The sequence below is a fragment of the Zalophus californianus genome, chromosome 1 (genome assembly GCF_009762305.2).
Source record: "Zalophus californianus isolate mZalCal1 chromosome 1, mZalCal1.pri.v2, whole genome shotgun sequence".
Lineage (NCBI taxonomy): Eukaryota > Metazoa > Chordata > Mammalia > Carnivora > Otariidae > Zalophus > Zalophus californianus.
The window spans coordinates 125220718-125248585 of record NC_045595.1 but is presented as its reverse complement, the minus strand read 5'-3'; the positions used below and the strand labels follow the sequence as shown (position 1 = coordinate 125248585).

The 27868-nt window shown below is 38.4% G+C and overlaps 1 protein-coding gene across 2 annotated transcripts in view; it reads right to left on the bottom strand.

Annotated features, from left to right (window-relative positions):
- NLGN1 (neuroligin 1) overlaps nucleotides 1–27626 on the bottom strand; it is an 831148-nt gene extending 803522 nt beyond the window's left edge. Inside the window, exon 1 of one of the 2 annotated variants that reach the window (XM_027586035.2) lies at nucleotides 26979–27626. The gene's annotated coding sequence lies outside the window, so the exon portion shown is untranslated. Of the gene's footprint in view, nucleotides 1–25641; nucleotides 25942–26978 lie in introns of those variants that run through there. The other variant, XM_027586034.2, reaches the window with a different exon arrangement.
- Between the last annotated feature and the right edge of the window lie 242 nt (nucleotides 27627–27868).

The following is a 27868-nucleotide window of genomic DNA, read 5'->3' as shown; positions in this document are numbered from 1 at the left end:
AGATTTGACAAGAAGCTAGCAGGACTAAAACCAGATTTGAGCTTCCTACTTGCCCCAAACTGATCTTTCCTTAAAGAAACAAAATGAAGTATAAATAACCAAAATAATAATAACAATAATAATAACAACAAAGGAATAAAAAGAAACTGCGCTCCTTAGAGAAATGCTTGGTTCCAGGACTGAGAAGTGGAAGTACAAAATCTACCTGGAACATTTACTGCGCCAGAAAGCAAGGAATTGCTCCAAGCATGATAGAGACATGTCAAAGGATCTCAAGACCCAGCCTAAAGTGTTCCCACTAGTCAAATACGGGAAAATCTGAATGTGAAAAGAAAGAAAAAAATGAGAGTAACATAACCCATTAAATACAATAGAATATCATGAAGTACATCCTGATAAAAAATATAGTTAATTAATTAAAAGTTAGCTGGAATGGAATATGTACACAGTGTTAAGGTTCTCCTTCAAAATAATTATTAATCACGAAGAGGAAAAGGAAAAGCTTTACAGGGAAGAGACTGGCAAACATCACCTTACTCAAGCAGCACCTGTGAGGATGCAATGGGAAAAGTGTAGCATCACCTCTATGATATTCCTCCCAAAGATGCACGCTTTAAAGCTAAACAGGATAAACGCCAAACAAACCCCAAACTAACTGACTACCAAACAACTGCCCTCTACTCCTTAAAAGTACTAAATTTATGAAGTCAAAAAAAGATTGAGAAACTCTATCAGATAGAACAAGGTTAAAGAGACATGGCAACTAAAGACGTGATTCTAAACTGAATCCTTTTGTTATTTATAAAGGACATTAATTGGAAAATTGACAAAAACTAACAGGGTCTGAGAATTAGATGAAGTCATGTATCAACCATAATTCCTGATTTTGATGGCTATAGTGTGATTAAGAAGAAGAATGTCTTTATTTTTAGGAAATGCACACTAAAGTTTTTGAAGGGGAGATGGGCAACTTACTTTCAAATGGCTTAGGAGAAAAATAGGCATTTTGTATTCTGCTTGCAACTTTTCCATAAGTTTAAGATTGTTTCGAAATAAAAAGTCTTTAACAAAAATGGATTTGAAAAAATTGATAAACTGGGTTCCCTGATTCTAAAAATTCAACAGTACAAAGCTTATTTAAATTTACCTTGGTTAATAAAATTATAATAATATTATTTTTAACTAAACAAATAGCCTACATTCCACCTGGAAGAAAGAGTGCACAAAACAGTAAGAAAATATTTGAAAAATAAGACTAATACACAGGACCTGTATTGCTCAATATTATAAAGTACTAGAAATATGTAATAAATTAAAACAATGTAACATTTTTCCAAATAAACAGATAAATGAAACTGAAGAAGTCCAGAAGATACAAGTACATGTAAGTATTTTGTACATAATAAAGAAAACATTTCAAATTACTATGGAAAGATGGACTCTTCAATACTGCTATTTAGATCCTTATCTCATACTTCACAACAAAACAAGTTCCAGAGGGAATGAAAATTTAATTGTAAAAACCTCAAAACATAAAGGTATCTAAAGAAAATATAGATTAATATGCATGTAACTTGGCATAACAGAATCTAAGCTTGATGTCAAAGAAAAAAAACAAAAAGATCTATATTCCCATAAACAGAATAAACAGACAATAGATTAGAAAAATTAGACAAGTCTCAAAAGATGGAATTCATTTGGCAAATAAATATATTTTAATAATGTTTAAATCATTAATAATCACAGTTCTGACAATTTAGGCAATGAGAGAGATCACAACTACTGGATTGGCTAATATTAAAAGAATGTAATGACCAGTCTTGAAGAGGGCACACTGAACTTTTGTCAGAGGGATTACATGTGGCCACCACCATTAGGGAGGGCATATTGGGAATATATTCTCAAAGGATTGAAAATTTGCATATCCCTCACCCCAAAAATTCCCCATCAAGAATTGTCCCCTACAGAAACAAACAACTGTGCAAAGCATATACAATGTTCTTACTGACAATAAGGGGGAAAAAACCTAGAAACAACTGTTGCAAACCAAGTAATTAGTTGTTAAATTATGTCATTAAAACAATAAGCTGATAATTATGTCATCCAGTGTGTGGCGTGGAGCACCTGGGTGGCTCAATCAGTTGAGCTGCCCACTCTTGATTTCCTGCTCAGGTCATGATCTTGGGGACCTGGGATCTAGCCCCAAGTTGGGATCCACGCTCAGCAGTGAGTCTGCTTGAGATTCTCTATCTCCCTCTGCCCCTCTCCCCTGGCTCTCTCTCTTTCTCTCTAAAATAAATAAATAAATTGTGGGGAAAATAATCTGAGAATTTATAAGGAGGGAGAAAATTTACAAAAAAAGTTTAATTAAAGAAAGAAATGAAGCATCTAAAGAATGTAGTTACTTTAATTTTTCATATTGTGTATTCTCTTCATAGTTTGTATTATAATATCTGTTATGCAATTTCCATGCAGCAGAACCACTTAGTTGCAAAAGAACTGTATAACTGATAGAGAGATCCAACATCATATCTTTAAAATTGCAAGTCATTGCTGCAAACAAACTGTTATAGTTTTTACATTACTGTGTAGTGTATAATAAAACTAAGCAACCCAAAAGAATTAGAATTAGTATTTGATATATATTTTCTAAGACAGAATTAAATCTACATAATGATAAAATATGAATTAATAACTTTATAGACTGTTTCTGTAAAATTAGAAATGCTTATATGATTCAGATAATTAAGCAAAATATGAAAACATTCTTTTTTAAATATAAATAGATTATTTAGAGAATTAAGCTGAATATCATATCAAGAACTTTTTTAATTTTTTTAAAGATTTTAGTTTATTGGGTGCCTGGGTGGCTCAGTTGGTTAAGCTCAGACTCCTGATTTTGGCACAGGTCATGATCTCAGGGTCATGAGATCCAGCCCTGCACTGGACTCCGGCTCAGGGCTCAGCACCCCGAGTCTGCTTGAGATTCTCTCCCTCTCCCTTTTTTTTAACGATTTTATTTATTTGTCAGAGAGAGAGAGAGAGAGCGCGCATGCAGGGGGGAGTAGCAGGCAGAGGGAGAAAGAGGCTCCTCACTGAGCAAGGAGCCCAATGTGGGACTCAATCCCAGCACACCCCGGGATCATGACCTGAGCTGAAGGCCGAGGCTTAACCGATTGAGCCACCCAGGAGTTCCTCCCTCTCCCCTTTTTTTAAAAGATTAATTTATTTATTTGAGAGAGAGAGTGGGAGAAAGAGAGTGTGGGAGAGGAACAGAGGGAGAGGGAGAGAATCTCAAGCCGACTTGGGTGCTGAGCATTGAGCTCAGAGTCCAATGCAGGGCTGGATCTCACGACCCTGAGATCATGACCTGAGCTGAAATCAAGAGTCCAATGCTTAATTGACTGAGCCACCCAGGTGCCCCCATATCAAGAACTATTCTAAATAATTTTAACTAGTGAACTTTTACATGATTGTCTAATTCTATAGTCTTAAAATGGAAGAAGACCAATTTAAAAAAATGCATCAGAAAAATTATTTCTAATTTAATTTCTCTCTTGGACATTTTGGATATTTAAATTCAATGACATAAATGACTAATACAATGTAATTTGTGTGGCACAGGGAATACCTTGTGACATGGAAGAACAGTCCCTCATTGAATACCTAATACAAAAAGGTAGATCATTTTCAAATAAACAAAACAATAACACAAAGTACCAATTCCAAATAATGGATCCCCAAGGTCACAAAAAGTCTTAACTTTACAATTATAAGAGCATATGTTGATATGGACATGTGTGGAATTAAAAGAGACAGGTGAAATGTTACAGTTCAATCCATGGTAACAAAAGAATTTATTCTATAGAAATTCCAAGAACATATTTGGAGACTTCAAAATAAACACTTGGCTTTTCTTATATCTCCTCATGCCTCATTTCTGATCTTGATTCCTATGTGTCCTGGTATGATATCCTAGTAAGCAATAAACACTGTGTTTTGCATGTAAATTTTTACATGGCTTTTCTTAGGCAAATTCTCAAGATTATACCTGATGGGTATACTTGCTTTGTGATCAAAGGCAGTATTTTCTCAATTGAATCAATCATTTAGAAATTTGGAAAACAAAAGAAATGTGAGTTAAGGAAAAGAATTCATGGAATGGAAGAAGGTGCCTCTTGGGATACTGTGTTTCCTTTGGCCTTCAGTGCCATCTCTAAAGGTTGGTTATCATCGACAGAACAGAATAAAATCAAACCAGTGAAGTGTCACATATTCATATCCACTATCTCATTTAATCCTCCCATACTCTGAGGAAAATATTTTTATTTCCACTTTATAGATGAAAGATGAGGCTCAGAGGGATAAGGAGCTTGCATAAAGTTCATAAATTTGCATATCTTGGGCATTTATCTTTGCTTACTCTCTTGGTGATCTAATCCAGTCTCAAGGCTTAAATACCATCTGTATGCCAACAACTCCCAACAACTCCCCAACTCCAGCCTTACTGTTTCCTTCATGTTCACACCAGGCATGTTCTCACTGCAGGAATTGGGCACCGACTGTTCCCACCACCAGTACACATATGGCTTATTCCCTTACCTCCTCTAAGTCTTTCCAACAATCACCTGTTAGTAGGCTTACTCTGACCATCTGATTTTGAATTCACAATGATACCTTCCCTCTCCAACATTCTCCACACCCCTTCTCTGCTTTATTATTTTCTCCATGGTACTTACCATCTTTGAACATATTATAAAGCTCACTCACTCATTTTGTTTATAGTCTATCTCCCCTAAAGTAGGATGTCAGTTCCATGAGCACAAGGATTTTGGCCTGTTTAGTTCACTGTTGTAGCCCGAGAGTCTAAAACTGAGACTGGCACTGTAAATATCTTTGACAAAATGAATGTATCAATCTAACTTTATATTCTAGTCAATTTTCACTATCAATCCTATCTCACCACACTTCTCTTTCATTCTTGTCTCTCACTAAGGAGGATTTTGTCCTGAGTTTAAATATCTCTTGATTGCTTACCACAAATTCTATGAACATCTGATTATTCAATTGCAATGGAATCTTCATAAAAACATGCCATGTCTTAGCCAATCCAAATCATAATATGAAAATATTCTCACCCTTCACTGAATTTTTACCAGCTATTTTTTCCAGAGAATCCCATCTTGAGGTCTAAATTCTTTACCTTATGTGAATCTTAAGGAATAAGGATATATGAGAAGAAAAACAAAATAAAAGTAAAACGGTGAAGTACGAAAAAAAATCTGGTGAAAAAAATTGTAGAGTGAAAAATAAATGCAAAGATAAACAGAAAAGGCATTTACAAAGGCTTATCAACAAAGATGTATGTCCATGACATGAAAATTAATGTCTTAAGATCTGGATCATGAAAAAAATCTACAAAAGAATAAAGAATAAGAATAAAAGATAAAGGGTAGAAGTCATATCACCTCAAATAATTAGTCTATCAAACTGCTGGTAAGGGACGCCTGGGTAGCTTAGTCAGTTACATGTCTGCCATCTGCCTTCTGCTCAGGTCATGATCTCAGGGTCCTTGGATGGAGCCCTGCATCAGGCTCTCTGTTTAGCGAGGAGTCGACTTCTCCCTCTCCCACTCCACTCCCTCCGTGCTCTTTCTCTCCCTCTCTCACTGTCTCTCAAATAAAATCTTAAAAAAAAAAAAAACTGCTGGTAAAAGGTATCACAAACTTTCTGGGAAAACAAGCCAATATCTGTCCATGAAAAGCAGAGTTAAGAATGAAAGGCAATGAAAAAAAAAAAGAAACAAAGAATGAAAGGCAACGAACCTTTATTGAGCCCACCCTTTTACCATCATATTGCACACTTAGCAACATAATAATGCTCAAAGAGGTTAGTTAACTGAGACTACAAAATGGCCAAAAAAAGAGACCTGATTAGAAACCATTTCTATCTGATTTTAAAGCTCGATTCATGCAGTTCAAAAAGCAATACCCTTTCTCTGCTATAGTTCAAAGCAAAACTTTTTGGAGCCAAATGGCAAAGAAAATTGGGGTAAAAAAATACTACCAAAAAGCCATGCTTTTACTTATCTTAATACCCTATTCCAGGACCCCAATAACTGGTAAACTACTACTCTTCTTTAGAGACTGAATTCAGGTGACCCTCCCTGTCACATTATCACTTATCATCACTTGCACTTATCAAACACAGCATTTACTACACTGTCCATGCAAACCCACTATCAGAGATTGAAAGAAAGTCTTCCAGTAGCATGTCAACAAACCACTGGGGGAGGCATCAGAGTGGTCCAACAGTCTTTCAAACATTTACTGAGAACCCACCAGGGCTAAACTCTCAGGCCGCTTGATACTTGGAATACAGAGCAAAAAAAAAAAAAAAAAAAAAAACACAAGTCCTCCTGTCTTAGTCTATTCAGGCTATTATAACAAAATACCACAGACTGGGTAGTTTAAAAACAACAGAAATTTCTCAGTCTGGAGGCTGGAAATCTGAAATCAGTGTGCCAGATTGGTTCAGTGAGGGCCCTCTTCCAAGTCACAGACTTCTCCTTGTATCTTCACATGGAGGAAGGAGCAAGGGAGCTCTCTGGGGACTCATAAAAGTTACCACTCCCATTCCTGGGGGCTCCACAATCATGACTTAATCATTTCCCAAAGACCCCACTTCCTAATACCATCACACTGGGCACTGGGATTTCAACATACAAATGTGGGGGTGGGGAGACACAAATGTTTGGACCATAGTGCCTCCCTTTCATGGAGTCTGGATAGAGTGACAGAAACAGAAGACAATGGGCTGCAAAAGCTCAGAGTGACATTTGAGAGTGCAGCCTTGGGCATGGCACAGGGCTGGGGAAGGAATCAATGCCAATAAAATAGCCAGTGGTAGGGCAGACATGGTGACAGGGAAGTTAGAAGCATGTACCATCACAAAGATGAAGAGTTAGCTTGAAGGGATGCTGAGAGCAGGTAGCAGGACCTCAGTCTCTGAGGTAAGGCTCAGGGGCACATGCCCTGTCAAAGTATCTACTTACAAGGAACCTGGCAGATATCCACTTACCAACTGGAGAACAGCTAAATAAGAATGGGACCTCAGAAGCCAAACAAAAGTCAAATTATCACTAACTTGTTGCATCCCCAAATTCCAGAACTCTTTATGAACCTATTTCATGCCCTTGCACTGTCGGGAAGTAAGGTGGGATTTTACTATTAGCTACAGCTCTAGCTGCTGCTCCATTTACATTAGCTTCGGGAAATAACTGCAGAGGCTGGGAATTAGGAGTGGTCAACAAAGATAGGGTAAAAAATAAATTTTACATTCATTACATTTCTAAGTATTTGCTTGCAAGCCTGTCAGAGACATGAGCAACCATAAGAAAAAAAAAAACTAATTGGCAAACAATTATAGGTATTCAAAATGTATAAATCATATTTACAATAGTCCTTGAAAGAAAATTATCTATGATAATAATAAAGGGAAAAGGAGAAAGGATGGGGAAAATGTGGACAGGGCCAAGTAAAGAATAGAAAAGAAAAATAAAAAATAGATAATACCAGAGAGTAGAAAAAGAGAGACAAAGAGAAAAAAGACACACTTCTTGCCCTTCTCTTCTGTAAACCATCTGGGAACCACTGGATTTTGTTGCTTCACAACGTTAGTAAACATGGTTGGGGCCATAGCATGGGAAAGAGGTGTTCTCAGGATTCTTTCATTGTGGTCAAACAGATGTTCATTCACCCTCCTGAGGACCATGTGACACAAGAGATGAGTGCTTAAGGATGCAGCAATCCACCAAACTAAATAGATATATAATAGATAGATCCCAATGATGCAATGCTAAATTTTGGGTCATCAAATCACCCAAGTGAAAAAAAAATTAATGTACTTCCTATACATTGTTAGCTGTAAAATATACAGATTTCAGACCTTTGGTATTTCAAACCTAGATAAATTAGATAAATTACTTAGATAAATTGATGTGAATGTGATATAGAAATACAGTGTTTGGACTACAGGATGCCTTTCTGTGAAGTTCATGGGTTTATTATTTCCAAGATAAATAAATTCAGTGGAGTCAACCACAAAAAATCACACCTAGTAATAGCTAATATTTATTTATGCACCCTTATGTGTCAGGCTCTGTACCAAGCACTTTATATACATTCTCCTTTATTCTTCATTACTTTGCAATAGGCCCAAAGGGAGAGCTATCCTTATCTTCCTTTATAAATAAGGAAACCGAAGCATAGAGAGGCTAAATAATTTGATGGTAAAGCTTGGACTCATATATAGGCTCTTCCTACTAGAAGACCTATGCTCTGATTCCCTCCACTTCCTGACTCCTCTGTAGAATGGTGCCTTCCACTCTGTCATATTCAACAGCATCCTATATTCATATAGAGCTTAATAGTATATAAAATGCCTCTTCAGATTCTGATTCTGACTCATTCGATTCAACTATGCTACAAAACAGCAAAGATATGCTTCCCATTTTATAGGTAAAAACACTGAGACTCAGCCAGGTTAAGCAGCTTCCACCAGTCATCAACAAATGGCAAAGTTATGCACATCATCCAACTTTAAGTCCTGTGCACTATCCCCTACAACAAGTTCTTTTCCATCCTTCTTCCAGAAACAAGCAAGATTTGTCTCCATACTGCTAAATTACTTGTTGAGGACTAAAAAAAAAAAATAAGAATCAGAGAAAGAGATATAATGCCTGCCAATGGCCTCAAATAATCACCCCTCCCAACCCTGCCATCTCATTAGATTTAAATAGCAATCCCTGTATAATAGGGAGCTATAAATTTGCCTATTTTGCAGTTGACAAAGGAGGTTTCACTGAAAGCACTGCTTGAAGGTCCAGAATTTAACCATATACCATTGGGTTACTATAATTATTTGGAGGAATGTTAAATCTAAGTATTTGAAATCACCCTTTAATCGCAATTAGCTTAAAAAACAAATGTGGTTCTCAAGGTGCTCCAAATGTTCTGACTTTGCTTGATAAACATTGAGTCAAAGTCCGAGGAAAAGTTTTGCTCACTTGCAGTTTCCTCCTTCAATGCTGCTGGTTTTCCTCTGCACCTTATTTGAGATCTTATTTCAATTTATTTTTTAGGGGTTCCAGGTGGACTTCTTTGACAGAGCTTTTTATATGCGGGTCTTAGGGCCTCTCCACTGCTCTGTCCCAGGATCCATTCCCATGGCAGACTGATTCTCGTTATTTATCTTTTTAGGTCCTACACCTTCAGCCTTCTCAACACTGCTCACTCCACCTTTTGTGGTCCCACTCCAACAAATCTGACTTCAATGTGAGATGTTGCTCCCTAAATCTTCCTTCCTTGCTCCCCCTAAAGGCATAAATATTCAGGTCTTCTTCCCTTCAAGGGTTTCACTTTTAATCACAAGAGGAAAATAAAGAGGGGAAGACAGAACTAATCATGGAGAAGTTACACAGTACACAATGTTCTTCTAATTTCTTACCTAAAGCTCCTGATTTCCTTTGAGGAGGCAAATTAAGCCTCCGTGTGTCCTCTGCTAACCAAAATATGTGGTAATTCTGGGAAGATTACAAAGAAAGGACCACTGATCCCTTAAATTCATTGGTATCCTAGCTGCCTGGGGATTACTCCTTCTCTAGTCCAGTTCAAGTATAGCCACTTCATCATTCCTGGACAGGGGACTGGATCTTCTATTCACCCTGTCCCCTGCCCTTGCCTAGCTTCTTGAGTACTACCAATAAGAGTACTTATTAAAGACTGAATGTTTGTGGGTCCCCCACCCCAATTCATATGTTGAAACCTAATTCCCAATGTGATGATATTTGGAGGTGGAAACATTGGGAGGAGCCCTCATGAATGAAATTAGTGCCTTTATAAAAGAGACCTCAAGGAGGTCTCTTCCCCTTTCTGCCATGTGAAGACACAGCAAGAAGATGACTGTCTATGAACTAGGAAGTAGGATCTCCCCAGACACCAAATCGGCTAGTACCTTGATTTGGGGCTTACAGCCTTCATAAGTATGAGGGAAAAAAAATGTTGTCTCAGTTGCCCCCCTATGGTATTTTTGTCATAGCAGCCCAAATGAATAAGACAGTAGTATATACATTCTCCTTTCTCACACTCAAATCAATGTTCAGGCATTCCCTTCTGGTTTAAGCCAGTGATACAGCTACGATGTTGCTGTCAAACACAGCTTGGAAACAACAGTATGAGAATGACCATTTTGGGTCCTACAGGCCCCTCTCCTCTCTGGGCTTCCTGTTCATATTGCAATGCAAACGAAGTATGGATATGCCACCAAGGCCCTTTGGGGGTACCCTCTCTGTGCAAAGCCCATGCCAACCCCTCCAGGCCTTTGATGGTGGCCTACCACACCACTACCATGATTGCTTTCTCCCTCATCTTCTTCCCAGGGAGAAGAGGTATTTTTCTACCTTCTTGCCCATGGGATGGGCAGATCAACTGATATCTCTAGGTACAGAGCTTCCCAACTGACCCACTGTCCTAGCACAGCACTGCTCTAGACATCTGGGGACCAAGGCTCCCTGAAGAAGTGCTAATCAATACCTGCCAGACTTCTGGCAGTTGGAAAAATTCCTGTGGATCCATTCCTCAACACCGGTACATTTTTCTGCACTGAGAAGTACTATTTTAAAAATTTAAAATAGATGCATGGATGGATGAATAAATAGAAAGATAAATAAAACACAAAAAAATAAACAATATATGCTCCTTTGCCTCATGAGGCAAATTTGTATACCTGAAGTCCCATGGGCAGGACATTTGATCAGTGATTTTGCATGCCCCTGAATCCCCTCCCATAACCACTTTCCTCACAAATAGATTAGATACAGGCAGTTTGTCAGGGGAGCAGTTTGGCTGGGTGGAAATGCAGGAAAAGAATGAAAGACTGCTATAAAGAAAGAAAGATAAATACTGCCAGAGTCAAGTGCAACTAATCTTCACTCTCATTTTCTCCTTTCCATCTGTAGCACAAACCACAAATAATCAAGTACTTTCTTGAAGAGAATGACTGTCACAGACAGAAACCTAAAAAAGCATTCCTTGCCGACATTATGCACTGCAGACTTTATTGTAATCAGGTCAATGAATTGCCACTACATGAGCCAGTGGAGATCATTTTATTTTATAGAACATTCTTTCTTGTGATTGTGTACAATGAGATTTACCTGATTCTATCAGAGCTGGGGGGCTGAGGAGTATTAAGAATAAAGCGCTTTTGTTTGAAGAACTGCCTTTCCAGTGTTTTTATGATTTGAGATAGAACGAGCGAATATAAAACAACTGAAGGCCTAGAAACCTCCCTTCCAAGACTGTTGGAATCAACACACTTCCCTGAAATATTCTGTCAGAGTGGTAATTAAGAGAGTATCCCCAGGACTGTATGCATTTGACTGTTTCTTCATGAAAAAGGTCAGTGTGCTAATAAAGACACATGCCTATTTTTATTTAGGTGTTACTGATTTCCTCTCTCCTGCAAGGGACCCAAAGAAAAGCTTACCTGATGTCCCTACAGCAATGTTTCCTCTACTGCTTTACGACAAATACTAGTGCAAATATGTACGTGTGTGTGCATTTATGTGTGTGTAACAGAGACAGAGAAGGGAAAGAGAGAATGTGTTTGAGCACTGGCACGTGCCTCTAAAGAGTTTTATTCTTCATCTTTATTTTTGGTAGCATCATTTACATTACAAAAACAGTAAACTGGCATAAGTTTCAAACACAAAAACTTGCTAATAGTATTCTGCAAAGGGACAATGACAGGATCAGAGAAAATACCTCTTGCTCCAAACACAATTTTACATTTTGAAATATGATTTACTTTCTGGATTGCAGCCAGGCAATTACCATTCACAAATATTTCAAGTGGGAGAAATGAAGTGGTTGCTACTAGTCCCATAATTTGGAATTGCTGCTAACAGATTTTACATATCAACAACTTCTCTACCATTCTTTTTTAGAAAATACAATAAAAATCTTAATATTTCTGCATTTCAACCCTTGTTAGCTTTGCTGATGCTTGAGACAAAACTGTGTAAGTGGCTCCCTCTGGTGCTGCTACTAGTATGAGTGGTTTTCTTTTGTTTTGTTTTATTCACAATCATAGATGTAAACCAGATTAGGTGGGAAAGGTAAGGAGAAGCCCTTGGGGCCTGCTTTACTAGAAATGTCTCTTGGGATATAATTCCACTTAGAATAAAATTAGATGAAAGGTGACATCTTTCATGATATAAGAATAGATACAATACCTCCTTGGCCCTTTTTCTTCATTTCATATACGCCAAAGGAAACTGTAAAAGGTAAAAGAAAAGTCATGTTCACTAAACCCTGGCCAAAGTCCCTAATAAACTACTTAAATCGTGCTCCAAGAAACTACTTAAGTACTTCTAATGGACCTCTGAGTCCATCAGTCACCAGCCCAAAAGTCCACTTTAACCTATGGCCTGCATAGCAGTGATTAGAGCAAATGTGAGGTCATAAAATGTGTGTTGCAAGAGGCAACCAAAGGCTCCAGAATGGCATTTCTGAATGGCATCGGAGAAGAAGCAAGCAAAATCTCCTTCCATGGCTGCGATACGTAGTTGTCTCCAATGACCACTCTTGTCAGTATTAAGTCCTACCCGAAGGCAGCCAATATTTGAAATCCAGGCTCCTATGTCAGTCACCATCGTTAAAGCCGCGGGGATTATTCTGAGGCAACCTGCAGGCTCTCCCACGTTGATTTTGCCCTCCTTCCCACCCAAGAGGCAGTACATCCTCCCTGATACATTTCTCTAAAACACAGCGTATCCTCTACCACCAGCCAGAATGTTAATGCATTATCACTCTGTACACTGAGAAAACAAGTGACCATATGTAGCCTATGCCAGAGGAGCTGTAACTGTGAAGAACAATGGCTCTGAGTCAACAACAGAATTAAACTACTCCCTCTTATGAAGCTCTTCTGAATATTTTAAGTGTTGCCTTGAAAGTGTGGGATTATGTGCAAGCATAAACATTAGCTTAATGCAATTTTTTGTTTCGGAATATGCCAGAGTTTAAAAATCAGAATTGGAATGCAGAAAATAACTTTGGTATAAATTTAATTTTTTTTCGTGTGATTAAAACATGATTGAAGAGGCATACTTTATGTATAATTAAAGTTGCTTTGTAATTAAGAGATTTAAGCATGTATAGAAAATGATACAGCTTAGTTTGGAGATTTTACAAAAGCGCCTATTAAACACTCACTCCCTAGCAAGCCTATGACTCAAATGTTTTCACATTCTAATGCTGATAAAGTCCTTGAATTTTTTTAAGGCTGCCAATTTCACCATTTCTAAATGCTTTATCCTTCCTTCAATGTGTTAATAAAATAAAAACAGCCCTAACTTCCTTGCATTAGCCAAAACAAGAATGTAGAGCATTCTGTATCTTAATTTCCAAGGCTGGGGTGTGTGCGGGGGGAAGAAGTATCCCCAGGATCTTTGAGACAAGGTTTGCTTTATCTTTGCCTTCTTCACTGTGCCTAGTACCACGTGGCATATAAAAAGTGTGGGATAAACTGTTATTATTGAGTGAGCAGAGAATGGGTTTGTGTACACGTGTGGAAGGTTATCATGGTAACAAGAACACTCTGAGACACTTTTTTATGTGCCAAGCAAAGGTACTAAATACATTACTTCATTTAATCTCACAAAGCCCTACAAGGTTGACATTATCAGCCCTATTGGACAGATACATAAAAATTGAAGAAAACTTGAAGACTACACGGAATCACACATTTTAATGTTATCTTAGCAACAGGATCACCTTTTGGACTAAAGAGTGAGGCAGAACAAATTTGTTTACTTCAGTCTTGTTTATTTTATAGTCCCTTTCTCACAACACAGTTTCTCAATCCCCCACCCCCTCCAGGGATTGCTTCCTGTCCTCCCTATGGGACTCTAAAGCATCTTTCTGGTAAGCAACTGGCATGAACCAAAGCTTCATCTCATTGGCAATAGTCCTGGTTTAAACTAATATTCCTGGCCTTCCCCAACAAAACCCATTTTACATTTCATTCATTGTAGCTGAGTATCACATGGGGAAGGGAAAAATTCAGACAAATATATTCATACAAATAAATATAAAATATATATTATATGTGTAAACATTATGTATATATATACACACATATATAACTGTTTTGCAAGCTTGAGTATAGCAGATTTAAAGGATATTGCAAACTTAAAGATACCCTTTATACTGTCTGTATCTCCCTGATTGATGATTCCATTCCAGTGATTGGCCTTCTTTCTGCCCTACAGTAGCATCATCTTACTCTCCTGTTCTTTTTAGGCTTGCACGGTAGAGAAAGGACCCTATGAGAGGTGGTCCTCTGAGGCCTCATGATCCTTTGGAGTTTTAGAGAAGACAGGTGAGGAAGTGACATTCTACACTGAATACAAGGACTATTCCCAGTGTATTTCTGACTAGCAGAGTCAAAATGCACCGATTCATGAGAAATTATGACCATGTTTATAGAGTTCTATAGAAAACATGCTCATGCTCTTCTAACTGATTCACTCTCTGTTCTCCAGGTGCTGGTTATTCTAGGCACTGATTCCCAAAATGAGCTGCTGTTTTTACAAAAAGTGGAATCAAGGAGAGTTGGGAGGGACATGTTGATTTCACGTTCAATTTAGTAGAACAAACGAATATATCTCACTTGAAATTGCACTTCTTAAGCCATAGAAATGTTATAATTTTTTTTAAGTAATGATGAGGATGATCACTGGGTGTTAAAGGACAAGTTAGCACCAACTAGAGCCTCTCCCTTAAGCAAACGGAATATTTTGATTATAGATGTCCTGTAATCAGCAGTTTTGAAAGGACTGACTAGAACACTATAGTGGAGGGGAAAGATGTTTTGAGTGGCAGAGTATTTCTAGTACATTGTGGGGAGAGGCCGCCCAGGTTAGAAAATAGTATCTGGGCAGGCTATGGAAAAAAGAATCTCCTTGCTTAATGATAATCAATCAATGATCTCAAATTGGCTTACTATTAATCAGTTATATTAATAGACATATACTCAGAAAGTTATATTTTCCATTTCAAATCATGTAATTTGCTTTCTGATAAAACTGAGTTTCTTCTGATGTAATATGAACCAGTTTTTCTGAGAAACCGCTTATCTCAGGGTAAATATATAATTGACATTTCTGATTTGCAGAAGTCCTAAGCCAAACTACTTAACACAGAATGAGATGTATCTTTTCAATAAACATCTTTTTTTCGACAATATTACTTCTTAATGTGGGTTGTCTTATTTACCTACTTATTTTACTTTTGAAAAAGTCTTAAATGATCAATTACCTCTGCTACATGTCCTATTCTTAATTTTATTGCTTTTCTTCAAGCAATGCTTTGCTCCCTTTTCTCCATTTTTCATATCCTTATCTCTTTTTTACTAAACCTTTCTAAAAATAAAACACCCTTCTTTATAACTTCTGTCAATTATCTCCCTTTTATTTCTAAACTAATAATTCTATAATCACAGATATATATCATATATGATGCTGATATGTGTATTGCTATCCTGTATGTAAAATTGATGCATGAAGGCATTACATGAGGATTGGGATGTTTTGGTCCAAATTGATGCATGAAGGCATTACATGAGGATTGGGATGTTTTGGTCCAAGTTCAATCATTGTATAAACCCAGCAAGACATTTCTTATCTTGGCCTACTTTGTCACTTGCAAAGTGAGGAAGTTGGCCTATAATTGTGTAAAAAAAACCACTCCGGCCCTTTCAGCTTCTCAGATGGAAATACTATCAGATATTATTTTAAAATTTTAAAAAGGAATTATTCCTTTTTACAACATGTTTTACATATTATCTGGCATCAAAAATTATGATTGATATCATAAAATATTGATTGCAATGTGAATATAATTTCAATACCCTATTTAATGGTCTAAGTTTCTAAACCATTAAACCTTATTCTCCATCTTAAATACTAGTATCATGGATATCTTTCTTTCCTTTATTTTAAAGATTTATTTATTTATTTATTTATTTTAGAGAGAGAGAGAGAGAGAGAGAGAATGGGTTGGGAGAGGGGCAGAGGGAGAGAGAGAATCTCAAGCAGATTCCCCACTGAGCAGGGAGCCCGAGGCAGGACTAGATCTCAGGACCCCAAGATCACGACCTGAGTTGAAATCAAGAGTTGGATGCTAAGCCCACTGAGCCACCCAGGTGCCCCTGGATATTCTTCTAATAGACAAAGTGGCCTAAATAGAGGATTAAAATAATTTAATTAAATTCAATAAAAGTCTACTTACTTGCAGCAATATTATGCATTCTATACTTTAACTATATTAAAGAGGAGCTTCGAGAATATCTAGTCAAAAGAAAGGGTTTTCTTCATGCTCTAGAAATCAACTCACTTTTATGGCAAAATAGGTAGGTGAGAGGCAACAGTGGTTTCCTTGTAGTGACTATACTACAATGAGAGAAGGGAGGGTGGCATACCTCTGGAGAGCTTGTTATTCATCAGAAGGTAAGTACCCAGCTTCCTGGCCACTTAAAAGCAGTGGCAATGTTCAAATACAATACAGAGAAGAAACACTGTTGTCTATGGAACTGCACAGTAAGAACTGTCAAGATATAGCCACAAATAGTAGCATCTGACTGATCTAACCCAAGACTCCTCTTCCTTTTATTCATATTTTTTTAATCAGTGGTATGCGGTTGAGTAATGATAAAACAAAAAAAGGAAACTTCATTTTTACCTGCCAATTTTCTCTTGCTTTTTACTGATGACTCTCTTTTTAAGCAGAACATTTATATATAGTGATAGTTAATTCCTTGCTTTAAGTTTTTCTTTGTTCTCGAAGGAAAATACATTTTCTCCTTGCCTCTTCCCACTTTTGCATTCTTTATTTGGCTTTGATTTATTCAATAATCTTTTTCATCCAGTATATTTGAGGAGAAGGGTCCTAAACCCTAACTGCTCTGTCGAACCCTCGGCACTGCTCACAGTTGTTTTAGAGAGCAAATAAGATATGTATGTGTACTATGGTGAGCGCTGTGAATTGTGCAAGACTGTTGAATCACAGATCTGTACTTCTGAAACAAATAATGCAAGATATGTTAAGAAAAACAAAGAAGAAGAAGATAGCAGGAGAGGAAGAATGAAGGAGAGTAAGTCGGAGGGGGGACGAACCATGAGAGAGGATGGACTCTGAAAAACAAACTGAGGGTTCTAGAGGGGAGGGGGTGGGGGCATGGGTTAGCCTGGTGATGGGTATTAAGGAGGGCACGTTCTGTGTAGAGCACTGTGTGTTATGCACAAACAATGAATCATGGAACACTACATCAAAAACTAATGATGTAATGTATGGTGATTAACATAACAATAAAAAATTTTTTAAAAAGATATGTATGTGTAAACCTCCAAAAACTGTAAAATCTTAAGCTATACAATAAATCTTAAAGTTATAATATCTATTTTATATATTAAATATCTATTTTATACATTATCTATTATATCTATATCTATTTTATATATTAAACTAATATTTTAAAATAACACCTCTCTATCATTGTTTATTCAATACCAGCTTAAATATATATTAGTATTATGAACATTCTTTGTTACTGATTTCTTTACCCCAAATAGTTCTAAGAGCCAAAAGACACATTTAATTTCAATTAGTCTAACTGTACATTTTAAACATGGAAACTGAGGCCAGAGAGATGAAATGATATATAGGAAGTGACAGTTATTAGAAGAGTCTGCTCTATAAACACGGGTCACTTGATTCCTAGTCTTGTGCTTTTTCATGCTACCATTATCTATTTGGAAGACTAGCTATGTTTTATATATTACAAGCTGGGAGGGTAAGTGGAGAATAAGAAGGGATAGAATTAGATTCTAATCATACTGTCTAAGAATTATGTAGCTATCTCTCATATCCAAATGCTTAGAGATTAATTAAATAGTTGGTTAATTAATAATCATTACTGCATTAGCTCGCTTAAAAAATGAGGACACATGTATCATTACACTTGCCACATTTCATTGATTCTGACACATTTTTTTTAACCTTTAACATCTCTGAAATCAGGATGTATTTTATAATTCCTGTAGCCAAGAAGTAGCGGAGACATAGTAGCCATTGACTTTGTATGTTAAAATTGGTTGTGTTCCTCTTGCCATAACCAGACAACCACTGCTCCTGACATTTCAAGACAATTTAAGAAAGAAATATGAGATTGTCATCTGAAAATTCTCAATTGTCACCTTCCAGTAATATCAACAAAACACCGGCATCAAACCTTTCAGAAAGCATCAGTTGCTTGGAATGAAATGCTGAAGACAATCAAGGAACACTCTTAAGAAATGACATACCACCAACACACAGAGACTATTGTCAGAAAAAACATGGATATTGATGGCTCTGAGTCAGAAAAAAATGGTTCAAGAGAGTGAGAATCTAAATAGAACAAAGTTTTTTACATTCTTAAACCAATGTATTTATTAATATTATGCTTTTTGTATATGTACAAGATTGATATAGTATAAAAATATACATCTATTTAAGTCTAGGTTACTTTTTATAAAAGTATAAAATAAAAATTTTAAGCGGTGGGAAAGAATTGTGCAATGATTTAATTGAGGTGTTTCTTCTTTCAAAGGTACACATAAAATAAGGCTATGCCCTGTAACTAGTTGTTGCTTAGTTTTGATGAAACATGGTGTATTCGACATGTAATTAACCATTTTATTCCCTGAGAGAAGCTTTAGGAACTTGCAATATCTAGGGTCAATGTTGTGAACCAAAATTATTTCACAGCGGATGTCGAAGTCTGAGATACTGCCCAGGTCTAGAGGAGAGAAGGTCAGAGAGATGAGACGCTTACTTAGAAAACGTGCTCTCCTGGTGGTCTTCACTTGATACAAGAGTGCCCACTAAAATGTGGGATCTCCTTAAAACCAAATTTCACAATGTTTTCACTTGCAAACATACCTTCTATTAAAAAAGGAGAAGCATCTGCTTCTGACCGTAAAGACAGATGGAGTTACTAATTATCATTTTAAGTTTGATTCAAATATTAGTTCCCCTGGAGGTGAACAGCCCAGGTCAGAGGTGGTTGCTGGGGTGCAAATGGCTTCAGGCATGGAGTCCAGAAATAGAGCACTGGCAAACAGAAAGATGAGAAGCTGAAAATGCATTTTAAAATGCTGATGGTTAACTAAGATAGCCAATGTCCATCACAACGTTTGGTTTGAAACAAAGACAGATCAAATCCATTCTTTTCTAGCTCATGGTTCTTATACATGGTGGCTCTGGTGTTAAAGTTCATTTGCCCAATTACATTGGAGAGAAAGTTATTGGGTAGGAAGGAGGTTAAAAAATTCTTAGGCTACGGAGGAAAACAAAAAGTTGAAAAGCAAATTCTATCTGATCACAGCAAAACATGTGCAATGAGTTGAGCTTATTTATACTTTCTCCACCTTCCCGGCCTTAGTTTACCATCAATCTGCAAACTACAATGTTTATCTCTATCAAAATGATTCAAACACTGCTGATCTCTCTTTTCCCTAAAATCCTATTGCACGTGCTAATGGGGGCATAATTCAGCAGTTTATTGCACACAATACTGCCTAATTTCTGAACATATATTCATTCAGGAACAAGACATTTATTGAGTGATGTATGACAGCATTTGTTTGTACGTGCATATATACATATATATTCTTCCTCTTTCCAAAAATAATTTGAAGCACAAATTATTTATGATAAAAAGCCCAAATACAATAAAATCTTAGAGCAAAGTTTAAGTTGAAAACATAGATTCAAATAATGAGGCAGGGTAAAAGGAGATGATTAAGAACCCCTTTTCAATTGAACACAAAATTGGCTCTGTGCTTCCATGAAGTCAAACAAAAGGACGAAAATAAAGCTTTCCTTGTTTAAAAAAAAAAAAGACTCATAATGTTCAATGAGAGAGACACTCACCGGCATGTTAACTGAAAACCCTCCCCTAGGCCCTCCAAGTAAACAGTTATCAAAAGCAGCGAGGTTATTTTAATTTGGGCATAACTAATATCAAGTCCTTCATGAAAGTAATTGGTTCAGTCATTTCTCACATTATTCTTGAATTATGATTGTAAGATCATGTGACAAACACAACTAATCTATTTAGTAAAGAGGAAATGCTGCTATTTAACCGTGGTTATTTTATATAATATAGGTGTAAGTTGAAAAGGTAGGGTTTGGGATTTAGACATGTAATGTAGCATAATTTAGTGTTTGTAATTCTTCTACCCAGGGCCCATTCCTACATTTTCTGATTTTCCAGGTAGTATTTTTCTTTTGAATCTCTGGAACTTCATGAAAGGAATCATTCTATATAAGAAACATGCAGCCTGACATATATTCAGTTTATGTCCATGGATTCAAAGACTATTTAATGTGTCTGTGTTTTTTCTAATATAGGGCTTCCATATTATAAGAAATTTAAGGAAGACAGAGCATGATGTCTATGGAACACCCTTTTAGGTACCCTGGGTTACAGCTATTGCCTCCTTCCTCACAACAAAAGCTCTGATTTTAAGTATGACTTTGCCATATCCACAGGGAAAGGAACCTCTTCTTCAGCCCTAGGGGAAAGACCATGATTGGTCAAAATCATGCGATGCATTATCTCTTTGCCAGTGATTCGTTTAGGAGTGGGGTGTGTCATAGTTTTAGTCAATCAGGCATAAAGGGAAGTCTACTGAAACCTTCTAGAAAAATTTTCCTTCCCATTTCCATGAGAAGAAGACTGACACTCTTTGAGTGGGACTATTTGACTCTGTGGTAGCCATATTGTTTATCTTCTTTCCAAGATAGAGAGCCAAGAGAATAATAGCAAGGTTGTCCTAGAGCCCTGACATCTTTAAAGTGCTGAGTTAGCTAACCCTGGACCAACATACCTCCAGAATCTTTGTTTTATGACATAATGAGTCACTACTTTTAAGGCCTTTAATTGGGAATTCCGTTACTTGAAGGCAAGTAATAGACACTATATTTTATATTTCTATATTCTACACAAATCTGAGCAAAAGTTGACATTCAATAGACTCATAGAGAATGAATGACAAAGGTAAGAAGCAGGAAAAAAATATTGTAATTAACCAGGCAAGATTACTGGCCATCACAACAAGGTTGATATATCTTTGTAAGGTAGAATTCTTCTCTATAATGATATCCAATAGTCCTTCTTTATCACACTGAGATAAATAATTAAGTAATCTAATTTTTAAAGATTTATTTATTTATTTTAGAGAGAGTGCACACACAATTGCAAGCAGGGAGAGGGGCAGAGGAAGAGGGAGAGAATCCCAAGCAGACTCCCTGCTGAGCATGAAGCCTAACGCAGAGCTGGATCCCACAACCCTGAGATCACAACCTGAGCCAAAATCAGGAGTCAGATGCTTAACCAACTGAGCCACCCAAGTGTCCCTTGAGCAATCTAATTTAAAGTTACTATGACCCATGCTACCACATCTGTGTAAGAAATCATTATTTTACCTAATGCCATCACTAGCATGTGCTTTATAAATACAAGCATTAGATAGGAGTATTAAAACACTAGATCTGCATTTTTGTCTTCTTTGACAACACTTCTCACTATTGACCACTACCTAATTTATAAATATGAATAGCACACTTTATTGTTTTCTTCAATAGACTGAAGGAGATGGGGTGCCGTCTCACACACACACACACACACACACACACACACACACAAATGTTAGGAAGAGCAAGATGCCTCCATTCTGCCCAGTTATTTCCCAACTAAAATATCACCTTGAGGGAAAAAGCACAGTATTATCCCAAGTCATTGTGTTAATATTTAAAATGTGAAAAATTATATCTACCCTCTTTTATGACTGTTTGCTTTCCTTTTTTTGCTTTTTCTCCTAAAATATTTAGGTGAATTTTACATATTCATTTATTCTGTCACAGTGGTAAACACTTCTCCTTTCCAACTGCAAATCCATTTCCCCTTCTTTTTTCAGATTCTGATTTTCTCCAAAGTAGTGGTATGCCACAGCACTCATGTATTTTCCAACCCCTTATGTACCTAGAAGTAGCCATCTGACACAGTTCTGACAGCGCTATGAGACTAGAAGTCTACAGGGAGAATGTCCACATCACAAAAAAAGAAACAATGCTCAAGGAGAAGCCTTGTTTGGCCTTTTCTTCTCCTTTTTCTTTTTTGCTTTCTTTTTTTTTTAAACAATCACACGGAGAGTCTTCTACCATTTATTAAGCAAAACCAAACAGATCCTCACCATCACTGCAATGCAAAGAAACAGAGCAAGTAGGAAACAAGGAATTGTCTTGCTCTGACTTTGGACAGTCGTTGCCAGTACAGGAAGATTTTACCTCTGAGGACATTTGACAATGTCTGAAATACACTTGGTTGTCATAACTGGATGGGTAGGGCATGCTACTGGCATCTAGTGAAGCCAGGGACACTACTAAACATCCTAAAATGAACAAGATAATACCTCCCCCCCCAACCCCAGGAAGACAAAGACTTATCTGGAACAAATGATGATAGCGTCACTTGAGAAATCCTGACCTAGAGTACTCTTGTTATCTTTCTTTGGGCCTAAAAAGCAGGCATGATGCCAGAAGCACTGCAGCGATCTTATGACCATGAGAAGAAAAGTACCAAGATGAAGAGACAAGTCTAATTCTTTTCCTGAGTTTTTAGTATATGAGATAAATAAACCCTTGTTTGCTTAAACCACTGTTAGCCAGGTTTTCTGTCATAGCCAACTGTATTTCTACACTAACATTTATTTATGGTCTACTTTATGTTCAGAAATGAGGCTAAACATTCTGAATAAAGTGGTAAATCAGGTATGATTTTTTACCTCTGGGAACTTACTACCCACTGAGGAAACCAAGCATCAGGAAGTGTAATAGGTGGGCTACTCCTGATATATAAATAATGTGTTGTGGGAGCTCAGAGTAAGGATACAGGAATGAAGCAGGATGGTAGAGGAAAGACCACTCTAAGGAAATAAAATGTTCTGTCCTACAACTGGTGTGTGTGTGTGTGTGTGTGTGTGTGTGTGTGTGCGTGTGTGGCAGGGATGCGTGGAAGCAATCCATGAAGAAATAACAGTGTAAGTGGAGTACAGAAGCATAAAATGGCATGTAGTATTGGGGAAAATAACAAGGAAGAGTCTTGAGAATGGAATAAAGAGTAAAAGTAGGGAGGAGTTCTAGGTGGAAGGTATTTTAATCTAAAAAGTAAAGGGGAGTAAATTGTACAAAGAATTGAAAGCCATCTACATTGGGGATACTACCATCCAAGCTATAAAGAACCATTAGTCATTGTTAATAAGAGATCCGCAAGACCAGACCTGCATTTTAGGAAAAAAAAATAAGTTTGGTGAACTATACTTAGGTGATTCCATTTACAAATAATTAAACTATAACTGAGGAATCTTCCTATTTACAATCAAATAAGATGGAAACAGACATCAAACTTCACTTCAAAATACTCTAAAATGTGACAAAAGTGTACGGTTGAACTGTTGTGGTTTCCAATCTTCCTGTTAATTCCAATTGTGTTTTGCTTACAAAAACTACAAAGTAGTATTTGTTAGGTAATTCATAAAATAATTCCTTTGTGTAAGAATATAAAAGGGGATTCTAGAAATAAACGATTTCCATGCTTTGCTAAAAATGTTCAAAATTATTTGTTTCAACACATGGAAACCCAGAGAGGCATTTGTCAATCATACCTAAATCTGTACTACTATTACCCCACACAAAGCTGTCAAAAACATTAAAACTTATGTGGAAAAAAATTTTAACTCAGAAAGCTGAGATTTATATCTGTACTCTCTAGTTACAGCTATTTAATTACCCTGTTAAAAAAAAATCCTAACTAACTTAAGGAAATTTGAAGGAAGATGTAGATCCTGTCCCTGGATAACTATGTGGAAATAATTAAAGTGGAAAAAAATATGAAAAGTTCAGAGTTGGAAGAGACTCTAAAAAGTCAGGGAAGTCACCAGCCCTGCAAAGAGTCATCAAGCCTTCAAGCACTCTACCTGCAGCAAATGGAGCTCTCTGCCTACCTTCTGTGAGTATATATTCCACTGTCAATTTCAAACAATTCAGACATTTATATTTGAAAATGTTATACCTAGACATAAAAGAGAATTTTCACAAATGAAACCCCACCACGGGAATAGAGATAAGATTGACAGAAAGTACTCTGGGGGTGAAGAGAGGGAGACTGTGGAAAGAAGGGGAGCTAAAGAAGGCTTTCCTTTACCCCACACTGCAGGAACTCTAGGATGGTCTGCTGAAAGACTGACTCCCTCAATTTCTGCTTATGTTAAGAGGATTGGAAAGACTAGCTGTAGAATAGCAGGCTTACAGAAAACAGTTACTTATTTTAATCAAACCATGTAATCAGAAGGCCTGAGTAATGATTAACTTCCACTTTCTCTGTAAATCACTCAATCACTCAGCAGTGCAGGTAGCTTTAAATTCATTCTCTGCCTAGGGCACAGTAAACTTAATGTTTTTGTACTTAACATTTAACATTTTAAATATTTCCCTGGCCCTTGTTTCTGAGCTCATTTAAAAAGCTGGTATTCTGCTAGGTTGCAATGGCTGATTGAAATGCCAAGACATTTTAAAGCTTTTACACTCAAACACATGTACCCACACCTTTCCTTAGTGATATTTTTATATCTATGACCCTATTTATAATTAAGCACAATTAATTTTTGAGGAATGCATTATGACCCTGTAATTTTCATATACTGCATAAGAATTTATTTAAGCGAAAATAATCTACTGTAGTTTCAGTATGAAAAATGAGAATATTAAGTACCTATAAAAATGCACAGTAAAAGATACAGCGTTAGCTATCTGAATTCATGTTTCCTAAATCCTATACGTATCGCTATGGTCCTGGAAATGAAAAGGAAATAGTATAATACCTCTGTGGAGGCCAACTGCTCATAATTTAGAATAATCACAAATGAATCGAATATTAGACACATAATTTCCCTCTATAACACACTAACAACCTCCTCTGGAATAAATTATTCCCAACTCAAAATTTCAACCTAAATAATTTTAAATTCACTGCAGGTGGTTTTTCATTTCTACTCACAAAGCATTGTGCTGGGCGGTCAGTAGCCCAGGGAGAAGGTTTTTAAATGTTTGGACTACCTTCTCTTCCTGGGGGAGTTTATTGCCCAATAACGCATAATCTCTTAGCTGCTCGTCGCGGGGGATCTAGGGAGGGACATCTTGACTTGAACCACGCAGGTCTGAAAACCACTTCTCAGGAAATGCGGGGAAGAGCAACTTTCTTATCCCTGTCAAACTAGGAGGCGGAACCACCTCCTGAACTAGCCGGAGGCCTGGGGAGAGCAGGACGCTGAAGGCAGCTCCTCTGCGCTCCGCCAGGGCTTCTGGCGAGGGTTTTCTTCTGGAGGCGACATTGTTCCTCCATCTGCTCAGCCTCCGTATTTCGCCAGCAAACCCTCCCCGCTCTTTCGTAATCTTTTCCTTATTTCTTTAGTACCTCTCTGCCGATATCCCGGCTCTTGGTCTCTGTGGTCCCTGGGCACAGCTCTAGGCTGAAAAGCTGCAGTGACTGGGGCGCCGCTCTAAGGCGTTGGAGGCGACTGCACTCGTCCGCCCGAGCTCGGGAAGCGTGCGCGCCTCACACTCGCTTTCTCCCCTTTCTCCGCTCTCCCCGGCTCGGACGGGCTCTCCCGGCCTCTCATCCCCAGACAACGGCTCGCCTTTCCTGCGGTGTCTCCTCACACCAGCTCCGCGCGGCGTCGGCCGCCGGGTCGTCGGCGCACTGACACGACGCCCCCCGCCCGCCGGCCGGGACTCGGGATTGAAGGGTCAAGGCGCCGCGGGGAGGCGGGGAGGAGGAGCGAGGAGAGCCGGGGCAGGTGGGGAGCGCGGGGGCCGGGCGGGGGGGGGGGCGGGCAGAGGCGAGAGAGAGAGCCCAAGAAGAGGGAAGATGCGTCTGCTCTGAAAGCGCCAATGAAGAGAGGACAGAGGGGGCAGGAGTGGAGAAGAGCAGAAAACACCCACCAGTAGGGGTGGGCGAAACGGGCAATTTACAAACTGCCAGGGCGAGAGATGGTGGGCGGAGGGGGAAGGGGGCTGAAGGGAGAGAAGGAAAAATTAAGGGCAAGTTTCCACCTCTCCCCAAAGGTCGAGTCTGAAAACGCGTCCCCTGAACAGGGAGTTAAACAGGGACTGGTCATGGTGTAAAGGGTGGATCTAAAAAGGAATTTAGTGTCGAGTAGTTTTTCCTACACTAGACTCAGCTCCATCTCGCTCAACTCTGGTAAAGGACCCTCCAAGTAAAATGAATTGGCTTAATGCAAAAACGGAAGCTGAATTTCCTCCACCGTGGACTCCTCCTGAGGAATTGGTTTGTTTTTAAATGAAAATAAGCGTTTGGGAGGTTCCATGAACCTCAGTGCTAAAGAAACCACCTAGTTCATTAAAGTTCATTATTTTTTATTGCTTTTATTTTCGTCAGAGGATAGAGGTGAAGGGTTGGCACCATGAGACGCTTAAAACAGCTATCTAGGTAGCATTATTTTCAAAAAGACAAAATGGGTTTCCTAAAACAGCTAAAGGGGGTCTGGGAAACTCGGTTACTCGGCTGGGAAAAAGAGAGAAGCATTTAAACTCTACTAGACGATTAAACCTTCAGCACCCCACCCCAACCCCTCGGAACTGGAAAGGGGTTAAGCGTATAGAAGAGGGTGAGCAGGGCAGGGTTGGTGGAAGGTGGGGAAAAGCAGGGAGAGGCTGGGAGTAGGAAGTTCTCGGCAATCTCTGGGATTAAGATAAACGCCGGAGGTCGGCGGACGCAGGAAGCTCCCTTACCTTTCTCTCTAAGCCCCGTTTGCACCTGATCTGCAACCATAAATAGTTCGTGATGCTTAGTGTGCAGCCAAACGATGGCCGAATGTTAAACCATCCTTCACGCTCCCTCCCCTTTTTAAAAAACAGGCTCAAAAGAATGTTAATACTGTTCTCGTTATCCATCGGCTCCAAAACATTCCGCTTTGTCGGGAAGAGAGACGAAAACCAAGTACTTGGGCACGCATATATGTATTTACATATTATGCGGTCGGTATATAAACATATATACGTTTTCTGCGTATAAATCCAAAAAAGAAAAGCACCACAGATGCCTCTGAAGAGGGAGGGGACGGGGAAGAGAAAAACTTGGCAAGCCAAATACATCCAAAGATTTCTTATCAGGAGCCACCTGCTTCAATATGCAGAATTCCCGAGAAGATTTAGAGGAAGAAGAAAAAAAATTAATAAAATACCCAAACACACACTTGCAACTGGAAGACGCCTAAGACGCGTGGAAATGGAGAGGATGAGAAGATCTCCAGAGGGTACAGATTCGCCAGCTAAGTGAGCAATCGCCTCCAAAAATCACAGGCGGGGAGGTGGCTGCAAATCGTCCCCTGCTCCGGTCGCCGCCGCCGCCGCCGCCGCTACCTGTAGACACGCGCACACACACGCACACACACGCGCACAACACAGCACAACCTCCTCTCCTTCTCCCCCCTCTCTCCTTCGCGTTGCCGGGAGCAGGAGTCTGAATTAAGCTAAACCCATCTTTCAGACCCCGTCCTGCCCCCCTCAGAGCCAGGACTCCCTCCCCCGCCACCCCTTCCTCTCCCGGTTTATTGCTCAGCATCCCCTCCCCTGCGCGACCTCTCCCTCCCCCTGGCCCAAACCGCGATCGCAGTGGGGTG